The sequence below is a fragment of the Canis aureus genome, chromosome 3 (genome assembly GCF_053574225.1).
Source record: "Canis aureus isolate CA01 chromosome 3, VMU_Caureus_v.1.0, whole genome shotgun sequence".
Taxonomy (NCBI): domain Eukaryota; kingdom Metazoa; phylum Chordata; class Mammalia; order Carnivora; family Canidae; genus Canis; species Canis aureus.
Genome location: NC_135613.1, coordinates 27,190,307 through 27,205,346, shown reverse-complemented (window position 1 = coordinate 27,205,346; position 15,040 = coordinate 27,190,307). Strand labels below are relative to the sequence as shown.

Below are 15,040 nucleotides of genomic sequence, written 5' to 3'. Positions count from 1 at the left end.
CAGATATTCTAATTTGCATTTAATTTGGTCATTTCTATTTCTTCTTTCTGAATGGCCTGCTGTCCTTTGCCTACTTTTTTCTGGAGTTTTTTTTTTGGAGTTTTAATGTCATATAGAATATCAGACCTTCTTTCAGTAGATAAAATCACCAGTTATCCATCAGGCACTGCTCTAGTCCTGGGCCTTGTGCACGGTTCTTCTGTTTGTTTTAAATATATCCCTTCCAGGTGTCATAAGATAGTATTTCTACCTTTGGAAAAAACAAATTCATATTGATATCCAGTGATTCCACAAGAACAGGGCTTGGTCTGTCTTGTGTGTCGGTGAATTCCAGCACCCAGACAAGCCTGGACCACGTAGACATTTAAAAAATTTGTCTAATAAACAGAAAATCCATCAAGAAATTATTCTCTATTTTTCCCTAGAGGCATCCTTTTTCTAGGAGAAAGAAAAAAGGTCCTAACCTCCTTATTCTAACCCCAGTATCAACCTCTCATTCTCCTGATTATTTTAGTGCTTTTTCAAGATATTTTCTTAACATACAATAATTAAGAATGCATATGCTATCCTAGATTGTATACAAACATGGGAACATATGTGTTTTATGAGTTTTTGGCCACAGCAACCTATTAGCCAGTGTCTTCATTGGAATGATCCACTTGACCTCCCTGAAAACTGATATAATGGAACTTATTACCCTATCCTTATAATTTTGCCAGATTTCCCCAATTCATTAGCTTGTACCTGTCAACCCCAAAACAAGTTTTCAGGGCTACAAAATCCTTACGCATATGGGGAAAGCCCACATCTGTAGAATGAACTGAGGAATTTTGAGACGATCCCCCCTGCTCCAGAACCTTTCCCACATTCAAGATGAACCTCGCCTGAGTTCCATTATTTATTGAGTGCTGACTTTGTGTCTGGTATTATGTGAGGCACCAGCAGCAGAGATTTGTGCCTGGGGGCTAAAGATTTCCAGGCATTCTCTTTTAAAAAGTAAGTTCAACCAGGAATGGACATCACATTAATCATGGATGCCTGAATCAATTTATGAGGTCCCTCAGGTTTACCAGACCCCAAAGGGGTGGAGTCAGGATTCCCACCCAGGTAGCCTGGTGCCATAGAACCCAAACAAGTGTGGCCTTGTACATCATGGGGAGGTCACCCATGTATTTACTGCAGTGGTCCTGCCATTCTCCAACATGTTTGGAATTACTCTCTTGGAATTTGATCAGAAACCGAAGGACTCGGAATCTAATTATGGCTCTCCCTAGTAAGTCGCTAAGAGGCCATAAGTCAATCACTTCACTTCTCCAGCCCCCTTTCTTCATTTGTAAAATGAGATCAAACCTCATGTCTGATGAGATTCCCTCCAGCTCTAACGACCTGCAGTCCTGTCTTAACCATGGCATTTCCTTTCATTAGAAGCTTGGTTTTTGTGCTCTCTTCTGTAAAATAGGGATATTTAAACTTGCCTAGCCTGTCTTGCTGGGTTGCTGGATGTGAATTACATGACATAATAGCTTTAAAATCATTGAAGGGAACAGGAGATGGATATAGGTTCCGGTCTTGGGATTTATGTCATCCAATGTCAGGCCACTGCTACTTCTAGGCTCAATTCAGTTTGAAGTTCAGTCAATAACAGTTTTTGGAACATCTACTCTGTGTCCATACTTCCCCAGGCTCTGGAGGAACAGTGAATACATGGATTCAGCACCCGAGTGAGACATAGACACCGAAATGAGTCAACAGACTCTACAAGTTCATCTAAGATGAGGGAAGCACTGTCAAGGACACCAGCCAAGGGCTGAGCTGAAGACTAACAGTCCACCCCGGTTGGCTCAGTCATCTTAGAGGAGGGTCTATTTGAGACCTAAAGCCTCCCCACCCCAAAGATATGTCAAAGTCCTAACCCCCAGTACCTATGAGTGTGACCTTTGGAAGTGAGGTCATTGCAGATGGAGTTGGTTAAGATGAGGTGATACTGGACTAGGGTGGGCCCTTAATCCACTGTGACTGGCGTCCTCAGAAGAAAAGACAACAAATGCAGAGGAGAACCCCTTTGAAGACAGAGGCAGAGACTGGAGCAAGGCATCTGCAAGCCCAGGAATGCCAAGGATTGCTGGCAACACAGAAAGCTAGAACAGGCAAGCAAGGATCCAGCCCTGCTGGTTTCAGAGGGAACACAGCTCTGACAACACCTTGGTTTTAGACTTCTGGTTGCTGGAATTGTGAGACATTTCTGTTGTTTTGAGCCACTCAGTTTGTGGTCATTCCTTAAGGCAGCCCCAGGACACTAGCATCAATGTGTAGGAGCCAGGCACAGAAAAAATGGGAGAAGAGGGTCCCAGGGCTGATGGAACAGCATTGGCAGTGGCTGTAAGGAGGCATAACCCTGGCAAGTTCAAGGAAATGTAAGAAAGCTTGCAAGGCCCAGCCCTGTCTGCTACTAGGGCCGCCAGGGAACATGTCTGGTTGTTAATGATGGCACTAGGAGATGGTAGAGGGTGCCAAGCAGAATAGCAGGACGAGCCTGGCAGAAGGCTGTGTGTAGGAAGAGGATGGGGTGGTGGGAGGGGAGCCCAGAATCTGGAAGCTGGTGCCCCTGCTTTAGGATGGTGCAGTGAGAGAGTGGTGATGGAAAGTTCTGGAAAGTATGATAGAAAAACTGAGTGGACTGGGGGCAAATCTGGTGCAAATATGTTCAAATTATAAATAAAGGCTTTAAATAAGTTGGTGTTCAGGCTGGTGATATTCTTCGTGAGTGGGCGAGAATTGGGGAGGAGCAGGTTCGAGGGGGGAGGGGATACCTAGAGTTTGCTGATCTGTTATTATTTGGCTCAGTCTTTTGTCTTATTCATCAAACTTGGCTCCAAAGGACTTGGCAGATTCTATAATTCAGGCCCCCTCATCCTCCTCCAAAGAGATGCAGGAGCCCCCGAGGCAGATATTCAGGAGAGAGTCTTGTCCTGCAAAGGAATTTCAATCATGTCCTTTCAAAGGGTGTAATCATTTGACTAAATCTCCTACTTTGAAGAGGAAAACACCTTTTGAATATGTAAGTTCTGGTGTGTTTATAAAAACAGTCCATCGAATTGCTTTATAGCCATTCCCTCTGAGTCCAGGTTTGAAAACATCATGTCCATGCATGTCCTCAAGGTGCTTAGCTTCATTATCAAAGGCTGTTTGCTTCTAAATAAATAATAAATGTATTTTCCCATTCCCACTTAATTAGGAACTTTATAAGCTACCCATGAGCTAAGAGTCTCATGATTAAAACAGCATGTAGCCGGAAATTCAAAACAGCAGTGCATGTGGCTCTCATAGCTCGAGACTCCGTTTTTCTAAGAGTTGTAGTAATGTTCATGATAACAGAAAGAGGCACTAGCTACTGTAGTAGCCATTTTTATATGAAATGCTCTGTAAGATAAGGCTGGGGAAAAGACTCTAAATACAGTGTTGGGGATGGCAATAAAAAGGTAGAGGCAAAAAAAAAAAAAAAGGTAGAGGCAAAAAAAAAAAAAAAAAAAAGGTAGAGGCAGCCAGTGCAAAATGGAACTTGATTATATCTCAAAACTATGTAAACACCCAGACCCCCTTCCTTCTCACTCTCCCTGGTTGATGTCATCACCTCCCAGAGCTTTACTTATTATCACACAGGCTGGTGACCCTTAACTTAAATTGTCATTGCCCGGTCCTGCTCCTGAGCTTCAGACCGGGGCCCCTTGTGTCCTGTTAGGTAAGTCCTTGCAGTCCAAGGCTCCTGAATGGAATGTGCCCCAACAGAACTCTCATCTTCCCACCCACCCACCCACCCACACCTGCTCTTCCCTGGGCTCTTGCCTGGTTTCCCCGCCCCAAGCAGCATCAGGCCTCAGGGGGCTGTTCCTGATCATCTGCCATTGTCCCCGCCACCATCTTTTGTCACCTGCATCATTGTCAGCTCTCCCTGGCTCACTCCAGTCCTCTACCTTCTTTTTTTTTTTTAATTTTTATTTATTTATGATAGTCACAGAGAGAGAGAGAGAGAGGCAGAGACATAGGCAGAGGGAGAAGCAGGCTCCCTGCACCGGGAGCCCGACGTGGGATTCGATCCCGGGTCTCCAGGATTGCGCCCTGGGCCAAAGGCAGGCGCTAAACCGCTGCGCCACCCAGGGATCCCTCTACCTTCTGATCTATTGTCTGCATTGCAGGCAGGATAATCTTTCATGAATGCAAATTTACTCATGTCATATTCTTTTTTTTCTTTTTTTTTCATGTCATGTTCTTTAAAAGAAAGAAAACAACTCTTTGATATCCTTTCCTTTACTACTCTAAAGAGAAGCCCAATTTCCTTAACTTGGCACTCTGGTCTAATTCCGCCTCCCCGTTCAGGGACACTCTCCCCTCCAATCTCCCCTGACCTTGGGACTGAGTCCAGTGCCCCCATGGTGCCCGCGTACCCTGTTGCTCTGTAGAGACACACATTTTACAATGCATGGAGACCGCCTGTTTACCAGGTGACTTATTTTCACATGTGGGTGCATGGAAACATCAATTTCCCTCTTCCTCTTCAATCAAATTTGACTCCTAACCCCCATCCTGCTAGGGAAGCAGGAAAGTTAATATCACTCATTCTTGGGGTTCCTGATGCTCCCTCATCCTGGCCCAGTGCTCCAGTCAGAGTGAAACATTGGAGGCAGTCATCTGAGGGTACCATAACTCCAGATACCCTTGCCCCCACCCACTCTGCTCCCGGCCATTCCTGGACACTGGCCTCTCAACCCAGACTGGAGCCCTGGTGCCCAACTGCCTCCAGGAGGAATGGACTTGCTCTCTATCCTCTGACCAATCTCAGGGGCTCTTTCCAACCAGGGACAGCCAGCTCTATCTCCCCAGTGGGTTCAGGTTTTTCTAGAACACAAGGAAGGTGGCTTCTTGATAATTTCTGCCACAAAAACCTCCTCTGGGGAGGACTCAGTACTGGAGATGGGAAAGTACAATGAGCCCAACGTGGGTTGCCATCCCTGTAAGTTATCCTGGACTGCCTCCCTTCACTCAGCAGTGACCTCGAGGACAAGGCCATGTCCCTTTCTAACTGCCTGACACAGTGCCTGGTAATCAGAGGAAGATCAGTGATGAAGTATCACTCCAGACCTACCAGATGTGCAAAGATGAAGAAGTCTGATGGGGCCAAGTGTCTCCAAGGATGTGGAGAATCAAGAGCCCTGAGACACTGTGGAGGGATTATAAATCCCTTTTGGGAGCAGACAAAAATACCAAGTAAAGTCAAGAATTTCATCCTGACATCCCACTTACAGTGTAAATCTGGAGAAACTTCTGCCCAGGGGCATGTGAGTGATCACACAGATGTTTGTTGCAGCATTGTTGATGACAGCAAAGTACTTCAAAGAACATGGACATCCATCAACAGGTCAAGTAAATTATAAAATATCTTTACGTAGAGTGGTATTCAGCTGTGGGCTTCCACGTGTTTGTTCATGTTCTCCTTAACGAGATTTTGTGAAACTATGTCCCTCTCCTCATATTTTTAATTTGACATCTGAAATAGCTCATTTTAAGTTTAACAACCAGGAGAAGTCATTTTTAGGGCACTATAAGTACACACATTTTAAAAACACCTCTTCCATTACTCTTTTGACGATATCCAGTGGCATCTGAATGGGTTGATTGGATGTATTTTACAATGTATTTTTTAAAACATATGAAGAAACTCTTGTTTAATAGACATTTTAAAAAATTATTTGGGGGTCGTTATAATGAAAGATTCACAGCAAGTACATCACTTTAAATATTTTCTACCATGTATTGCGTGACTATCAAAGAAAATCAAATAATGAGTCTAAAAAGGTAGAAACAGAAAGCATGAAAGCAGGAGGAATATCTGGATCTACTGGAGCTGCAAGAGCCAGCTGGAGAATGTAGCAAGCCTTGAATGTTAATCTTAGTAAATTGTGAAATGGAAGTTAACAGTCTGGAAAATAAAAAGTCATTTAGATATGTTATTTTAATAAATGATGAAATGGAAGTAAACAGTCTTAAAAATGAAAAATTGTTTAGATATGTGACTTTAATAAATAATGTCTTAAACAGAGCTCAATGTTTTTCTTTCCTCCTAAGAAAGAAATGTTTCAGCTATTAAAGTCAACATGGGGGTGCCTGGGTGGCTCAGTCAGTTAGGCATCTGCCTTTGGCTCAGGTCATGATCCCAGGGTCCTGCACACAGTAAGCTCCCTGAGCAGATGCTTCTCCCTCTGCTTCTGTGCCACCACCACCTGTGCTCTCTCTCTCTCAAATAAGTAAATAAAATCTTAAAAAAAAAAAAAAGCCAACATGAATGCAGTGAATGATGAAGTGCTTGAACTTACTTGTAGATAAATCTACGAAAAAGAAGAAAAAGACACAAGGACAAGAAAATGATGAATAACAAATAGGGAAAATTATCAATTTCAAGATTAAAAGTATTAGCCTGTTTTCAAAATTGTATGTGAATGTATGTAATTTAAGAAAAAAGTATGAAAAAATTTGAAAACTTCTGAGTTATTCCAACTTACTAAATCCTGAAACTTGGCCAGTGAGGTTTACAGAGTTTGTGGATGAAGGATGAAGAAAAAATTAATAAATTAAGCCAGTTTATTAAAATGACATTTAAAGAAAATATTTACCACTTATTTGATAATAAAAATGTTGAATTTTTAAGCAATCTCAGGCAGTATAAAAGCAGCTAGAAACAATTGTAATGTGATTGCTGTTAGTCCAGTAGAAGTTGAGAGAGGATTCAGCATCTTGACCAATATGGTTGATGTTGAGAAAATTTCCAGTTCTGGAGACTATAGATAACCTAACAACTATTCCATTAATAGAAATCTTTTGAAAAATTTGGTGCTGCCAACAATTATTTTTTAAATGGTAAAATCAGCCTAACTCATACAAATATTAGATGAACACATGTCAAGATTTTATTTAACTGATTAGCTGATGCAGAAACCAATAAGATGTTACAATCCACTCAAAGGAGAATTCAGAGAGCACACTATGTAGAAAATGAAAAGTGCCAAAATGAATAAATGTGCAAATTGATGCAAAGCAGGTCAATATCCTATCTTATCTCCACAGGACAACATTAATTTGCATTTCTGTGCACAAAGATCAATTATATTACTATCAGTTTCCACAACATACTGAACTGTGAACAAAACAAAGGTGCATATAAGCCCTAAGGACTGGAGACACCGATATTCTCTTCTTGACCATTTCCAATTTCTTAGTTTCTTAGTTTTTCCTGACACTGTCATTCCTCATGTCCAGTGACAGCTTGGACCTGCTGGCAGTGTCATATGGCTGGTGATAGCCATGCCTAACAAACAAACAAAAATTGTCCCTACAATTTCCAAACATCAACGAATGATTTTAACATGACGATTGATTTGATGAGTGATCTATGTTATAACTTATCACTTTGTAACCAATATAAAAATATATTTTGAGACTGGGTGGCTCAGCAGTTTAGCACTTGCCTTCGGCCCAGGGCGTGATCCTGGAGTCCCAGGCTCGAGTCCCATGTTGACTCCCTGAATGGGGCCTGCTTATCCCTCTGCCTGTGTCTCTGCCTCTCTCTCTCTCTCTGTTTCTCATGAATAAATAAATAAAATCTTTTAAAAATATATATATTATAAATATATATTTATATCAAGATATAAAAGGCGTATTTAAATTTTGACACATTTCATAAAATGTTATATATAATACATGCTATACTATATATGTTTTATATGGTGATTTACATATTTCTATTATTCGTATATTTATTTTTAATATATTATCGTTATATATTTCTATGACATTATCAAATTTTTGGATCTGCCTCCAGCATCCACACAGACAGATACACACATTCTTGTGTGTAAGAACTGGATACAATGCAGAGAAATGCCAGGGATAAAGAAAGCCTCCACATTCAGGCAGATTATAGTGAAATATAGCTCTCACTTATAAGTAGAGAGACATTCAGTTTATATGAAATCTATAAACCACAAACAACATGGTAGGTCTCAATGTACTACCATCGACCCAGTGGGTCACATCTAAAATCCAAGTATTGTCTTGGATTCTTCTCTCTCACATTCCACAACCAGTCCGTCCAAAAGCCCTGCCATCCAGGGCTGCCAAAATATATTCATTTCAAAATATATTCACTGTTCTTCAGATAATGGTGAATGGGAATTCTCCCCATCTCCATCTCCATCTGGTCTCTTCTCGGCAGGTGCAGTGGTCTCCTGACAGCCTTCACTTCCTTGCTTCCCCCACTATGACCCATTCCTTGCTTTGCAGGCAAGGTGATTTTTAAACAGCAAATCAGATGTCATCATTCCCCTTATGCCCGTCAGTGGCCCTCTTAGACCTGTTGTCTAAATTCCCACCTTTAGCCAATAAAACTAAAAAACCTGGACTAGATCTGTTTCGTATCCATTTAAAATGATAAAACCTCCTTCCTTACCCTCGCACCGCACAGACCCTCCCTGATCTGTCTTTCCATTAACTTATCACATTATACATTATATCATGCTACATAATATTAGACCTGGTATCTCTCTCCGTATGTTATTCTTTAGGTAGTTTATTGTTTGTCTTCCTTTGCCACAAGGTATAAGCATGAGGTCAGGGATATTTGAGCATTTTATTCTATGCAAGTACTCAAAATAGTGCCGGGTATGTGGTAGGAGCACAATAACTATACGTGAACGAATGAGTGGGTCCCCTCACTTACTAGACCAGAAGAGAGCCTCAGATTTTTCCCTCACTTGTTAGCCTGCCACATCTCATGGATGTGGGTCTTCTGGATCAGAGGCCAGGATGTTAGTGCTCACAGCACAGCAGGCAGCCCAGGCTTCATAATTTTAAGGGAGAAAAACAAACTGAATAAGATACTCTCAGACTGGGAGGGTGAGAGCAATTATAAACTGGTATCGAAGGGGCCAGGGCACTGATGGAGAGAATGGCCCCAGAGGAGGAGGGGGCAGCATGGAGAAAGCACCTGTTGCAGGAAGGACTGGACCCAGGGGCAAGGCTGGGAGGTTGCTGTAATGGACAAAGTCAAGAGAAGGAGGAGAATGAAGGGAAGCGAGATTTTGGAGTGTTGACAATGAGAACAGCCAGAGGCTGAGACGGACACAGGGGAGGACAATCAGGTTTAGAGGAAAGGCAATGAGCTTAGTAAGTGTCCAGAAAGTAAGCAGGTGCACTTCCAGCAGCAGGCAGGGGTGGGAGGCCAGGCCACACCTGGGCAAGTGGCGAGCCTGTCACAGCACCTAGCACTTCTGTCCACTTGGTACCAGGCCCCTCACATGTGCTAACTTGTGTAGTCCTCCCCGGATCCCTTGAGGGATGAGGACACCAAGCCACAGGAGGTTAAGCGACTTCTCCAGGGTCACAGGAGGCAGGATGGTAATCCAGGGAATCTCCCTCTGGCCTGATACCTCCACTCCTCACCCACACACAGTGCCACAAGCTTTGACCAAGTACTCTGGACCTGGAATTATGAGTCCAAACCATAATGCAACAGAACTTTAAAAAAATATATTCAGGGGCTCCTGGGTGGCTCAGTCGGTTAGGCGTCCAGCTCTTGGTTTTGGCTCAGGTCCTGGAATGGAGCCCTGAGTCAGGCTCTGCACTCAGCATGGAGTCTGCTTGTTCTTCTCCCTCCCTCTCTGCTCTTCTCCCACCCCTCAAATAAATAAATAAAATCTTTGTTTAAAAATGTACTCAGCTACTTTTCTGAGAAAATACCAAGCATGAGGAGAAGCTGGTGCTACAGCAGGAGCAGAAGTCCCAAGCGTGGGTGGAGTTGGAGGCCACGCCACCAGGCCTGGCCACCTGGCCAAAAGCATGGAAACCACGGGCATGAAGGAGATTGTCTCTTCTCTTGCCCAACTCAGGATTCTAAGATCACTGAGTGCTTCTGGGGCCATCACTCCAGGATGAGGTTCTAAATCTTATGCCTGTCAAGGACACCTGGGCTGGTCAGCTAGGCAGGGACAAGGCATTTGTGGCCTTTGAGACTACAGTGGTCATGCTGCTCCGCTGCCATGCATGATGCCCTTGCTCCAGCCAGGCAGTTCGTCATCCCTGGGAAACAGTGCCACCAGGGAACAAGATAGGCAGGTGCCATGCTTGCTACTCCCTGAAAGGTGACAAGGCACAGGGACACTTGGCTCATGCTGGTGTATCTGATCCCCATTCCTGGAAGGAAGGGCATCATCTCTGTCCTTGCCCGAAAAGTGGCCACCACTAGCCAATATTTACAACTATTCCATTTTGAGTAGGAGAGAGCTGGGTGCCTAAGCAACTCAGTTAAAGCCACTTTCCCTGAGCCTCGGAGCCCAAGAGCCATGCCCCCTCTGACCCATTCACCCAAGATTCCATGCAGAGAACCAACCCCCACAATAGTGTGCAATGGTGCCCACATACAGTGTTTTATACAAGCGACCCCAATCTACTCCCCAAAAAGCTTGTCCATTTTTAAGAGACTAATCACAGTGCATGGATCTTATTTGAAACTCCTGCTTCAAATGAACCAATGGTAAAATGTGAGCACTGATCATATAGGGATTAATTCCTTGGTGTGATAATGCAGGAATTTTTTTAAAGGTCTTTATCCTTTAGAGATACACTGAAAAATTTACTGATGACATTGTACCTGGGATTGGCATGAGGTAAGGGCAGGACATGTGTCGAGGATTGTTGAAGCTGCACGATGGGCACGTGGGGATCAAGACACTCTTATTTTTCTATGCATTTGAGATTTTTCATAATAAAACATTTTCCAACTGTTCCAACAGATTTGAAAACAAATGTACACTGCGCTTTTCCTATGTTCACACTTGATTTCCATCAGTTGATCTCACTGAGTCTTGGCCAGATCATTTCTGTTCCGTGCCCTCCTCCAAGGATGCTTTTTGGGGGTCCCGTTGCTACGAGCTGGCTTCATCCACTTCTTTAATCTGCCAGTAACTTTTCTTCTTTAGTGAGGATATTCTTCTCAAACTGCCCCCAACTAATCAGAGGAAACACATCAATTTTCCTTTCTATCCTAACTCTTTTTTCCCACATGAGAAAGAAGACAAAAATGGGAAGAATTATAGTCACCACACAAAATGGGGAAGGTCTCCGTGCTGGTTTTTCTAGTCAGAAGGGAAGGATTTTTCCACTTTATTCTTTCTTAAAGTTCCCAGCCTCCCTTCTAACAAATATTATCTGCTGCGAGTACTGCTGAAGATTTCCATCCATTGGGTACTCTGATGCGTTCCCCAGAAGCTTTATCTATTGTCTCAAACGTCAACTATTTTAGAAACCAGAGCTCTTCGGACTTCTAAAGAAGCTTGGATCCTTCTAGCACAACCCTCTTTAAAAAGATGTAAGCAGAAAATTTAACAGATTTTAGGTAGTTTTTACTTCGATCCTTAAAAAATTAACATTTTAAAACTCTTCCCGGGAATCAAACAAGACAGTTGCTACTTGTCCCGGGGCAGATGTGGATTGAAAGTGCTCCTGATGTAAAAAAAAAAAAGAAAGAAAAGAAAGTGCTCCCGATGGTATCCGTGTTTCTCTGGGGATGGGGGCGGGGGGGGGGGGGGGGGACGGGTAGTCCTATGGTGTTGATACAGTAGTATCTATCCAGAGCCTGCATTTGAAATTTTGTTTCCCATAGTCCCTTGAAAATATTTCTCTCCCCACAGGATCTGAAGAGTGGAGATTGGAAAATGTTTAACATATGATCATTCATAACAGCTCGGCTTATTTGAAGGAGGAGGAAATAGTTGTAGATGAAGCACTAGAAGTGTTAAAAATGCAGGTGTCCCAATTGCTAGAATTGCATCACAGGAACTAATGTTCCCAAACCGCTGACCCCAAAACCCAGACAAAATATTCAGTGCAATAGAAACTTCTCTTCTGGGACTATTATTACCCTGTGCATTCTGGAGGACAAGTGGGACGGGAATAAATCTGTCCCATTTCCCCTTTTCAGCGACTGAATGCTGCTTCTGTTGGAGTCAGCTGCTTTCACCGTGTGCCTGGGCTCCTCGCAGAGAGGGGACATACAGAGCTTCGAGGGCGAGCATCGAGGCACCACGGAGACGTGCTGACATAAAAGTGTCTTCTCGCATTTTCAACGTAAACAAATGTTATTGCCACCAGGAAATAGACCGCATGAAAAGAAACGTCGGGAACCTGGAAGAGCTGCCCAGGCAGTAATTCTTTTCGGCTTCCAAGTTCATTACCCTCATTAACTCAAGTCAATGAGACAGAACAAAAGGCTTCTCAAAAGCCCCATAAACACGAGGCATACATATTTTCAATCTGGGGCTATAATCTAACAAAGCTGATTTTTCTTCTTGCTCACTGGGCACTTCTAGTTTTTCTCTTATGGTAAGTGTGCCTTGTATTATAGTCCTCGTATCCTGTGTTACAAAGTACCATTTATCTTGAACTCACTGATGGTTTTTTTTGAGGGGGGGGGGAGGTGGAAGGCAAACAGCCATAACCCTAACTTTCTCAGCTTAGACTGTAAGAGGTAGCAGGTGTCACAGGTAAGTTGTTAAGAACTATGGATGTCCGCAGGTGGCAGGTTAAGCCCTGCAAAGAGGCAGGGGTCCCTACTCTGTGAAATTTCTGGGGGGTCTGATGGTCTGGGGCATGCCAGGACTTCCCCTCCAAAGTGAAGGGGCAGCTGCTGCACTTTGGGTCCCCTGCCATCAGGATACATATGTAAAGAGGCCCATGCTTGGGTTTGGGAGGCCACCTATGGCACGTGTGGATGACCTGTTCTTGCCGATTTACTGGATGACTCAAAAAGCCATCAGCTTGGAGAGTAAGAGAAGGAGTTTCAGCAGGGCCAGGCTGCAGTGTGGTGGCTATGGCCCTCAGAGTTCATGGCCCACCCTCCCACCGTCAGGAGTCGCTGGTCTTATCATGTGCACCGGCCCCTGCAAGCACTGGCTTTCGAGGATGCTGCAATGATGGTTAATTTTACATGAATGTAAAATTACTTGAATGGGCCACGGTGTGTCCAGGTATTTGGTCAAATATCATTCTGGGTGTGTCTGTGGGGGTGTTTCTGGATGAGATTAACATTGGAATAATGTACCCAAAGGGCCTAATGGAAAAAAATAACTTGGTCCATCTAGAAAGACGACATGACCACAGGATCAGATCTGCCACAGAGAAGGTTTGAGTCACCCCAACCAGCTCGGAATGGGGAACCAGCAAAAGGTGTCAGCTGAAGGAAGAACAGGAGCGTCTGTGTGCACGTGTGTGTGTGTGTGTGTGTGTGCGCGCGCGTGCGTTCTGGTTTCTAACTGACCTCTTTTTCTCTTTACTTCAGGGTTACATGTATATGTTTTAGGGGCTAAATATATTCTTTAATCCACAGTTTGCATTATATTCTCATGAGATCGTGATAGAACCAGAGAAAGAGCAGGCTTTTTCCTCCAGATCCTGAGTTTGAAGCTGGATACATTTGTGTATGAGTTACTGGGAGTTGGCTGATTTTCATTTGCATAGATAGTAGCTGTATTCTATTTCAGACACTTCTGGAATTATTTGTGTATAAAGCAGGATGTGTGGGCCTTGGGCAGTCAGGGAGTGGACTGGAATGACTATCATTGCTGCTGGGCTGGCATTCTTTTTTTTTTTTTTTTTGAGAGAGAGTTCGAATGAAGGGTGACGGGGAGAGGGGAGAGGGAGATAGAAAATCTAAAGCAGGCTCCCTGCCCAGTGCACAGCCTGATGCGGGGCTTGATCTCAAGACCCTGAGGTCACTGGATGCCTGAGTGGCTCAGTGGTTGAGCATCTGCCTTCAGCTCAGGTTGTGATCCTAGGGTCCTGGGGTCAAGTCCTGCATCAGGCTCCCTGCAGGGGACCTGCTTCTCCCTCTGCCTATGTCTCTGCCTCCCTCTCTGTGTCTCTCATGAATAAATAAATAAAATTTTAAAAAAAGACACTGAGATCATGACCTGAGCTGAAATCAAGAGTCGGACATTTAACAGACTGAGCCACCCCGGTGCTCCCCTTCTGACGCAGCATGCCAATATTGGTTAGGACACTAGTCCTCCCTTATAGGATATGGTCTTGAAAAAACTCAGTTAAAATATTCCTCCTTTCTCTGCAAAGGGGAGGGTGCATGACATAAGTTAGATCGGCCAAAGGCTTTCTCCCTAAAATTGGAATCCTTAGCAGAATCACACCCAAGTTTCAAATGGCCAGAGCTGTGTTATCCCAGAGGAAACAGCGTGATGAAATTATCACTTTGTTCCTGTTCCTAGATCTCTGTTCTTGTTCTGAGTCTTGTTCTGATTCTTCACCTCTCACTTTGACCCTATGAGCTACTCCATAGCCTTTTAATAAATTCCATTGTCGTGTAAATTGGCCAGAGCCTTGTCTCTGCAGTTGAAGGCATGGCAGCAGATAGAACTTCCCTGGGAGGGGTGCGGTGAGAAAAGGAGAGAAGAGAAGGGGGAGAGAGGAACACGCAGCAGCAAGTGGCAGCCCGAGGCTGGGGGAAGGCATGGACGGTCCAAGGTGGAGCCACAGGGAGAGGTGACGGCCAGCAGGAGACTCTGGGCGGTGGGGTCAGGACCGGCTGGAAGGCCAGAAACTGATATGTGCCCACTACATTTATGGATGGCTTCAGTGTGGACTGTGGTGACAGGTGGGCACAGCTTGACTGCCGTGGGCTGAGGGGTCCATGGAAGTGAGGGCAGACAACATCTTGATGTTGATACAAGTTGAGCTGCTGTCACATGGATCACAGTGACCCCAATAAGACAGGAGGTCTAATTCTCTCTCACACGAAGCCCAGCACACCTTAGCTGGGTGATTCTGTTCCTTGACATCATCCTTTGACTGAGCTGCTCCTATAAGTCACTCTGCTGTCCCCAGGGTGTTTTTTATGTCCATCTAACAAAGCCAGGTCATACCCTCATATTCACCCTCCAGTCTTCAAGGAGAGAAAAGAGGAGGCCAAGGCCAAACAGCTTCTTTG

The 15,040-nt window shown here is 44.1% G+C and overlaps 1 long non-coding RNA gene across 6 annotated transcripts in view; it reads left to right on the top strand.

The window, feature by feature from the left end:
* Window positions 1–15,040, top strand: part of LOC144310420 (uncharacterized) — a 61,884-nt gene that overhangs the window by 27,786 nt on the left and 19,058 nt on the right. For 3 of the 6 annotated variants that reach the window (XR_013376139.1, XR_013376140.1, XR_013376138.1), the window contains one exon: window positions 12,026–12,426. This is a non-coding gene — a long non-coding RNA (uncharacterized LOC144310420). Of the gene's footprint in view, window positions 1–1,682; window positions 3,677–12,025; window positions 12,427–13,429; window positions 13,694–15,040 lie in introns of those variants that run through there. The other 3 variants (XR_013376144.1, XR_013376143.1, XR_013376146.1) reach the window with 3 other exon arrangements.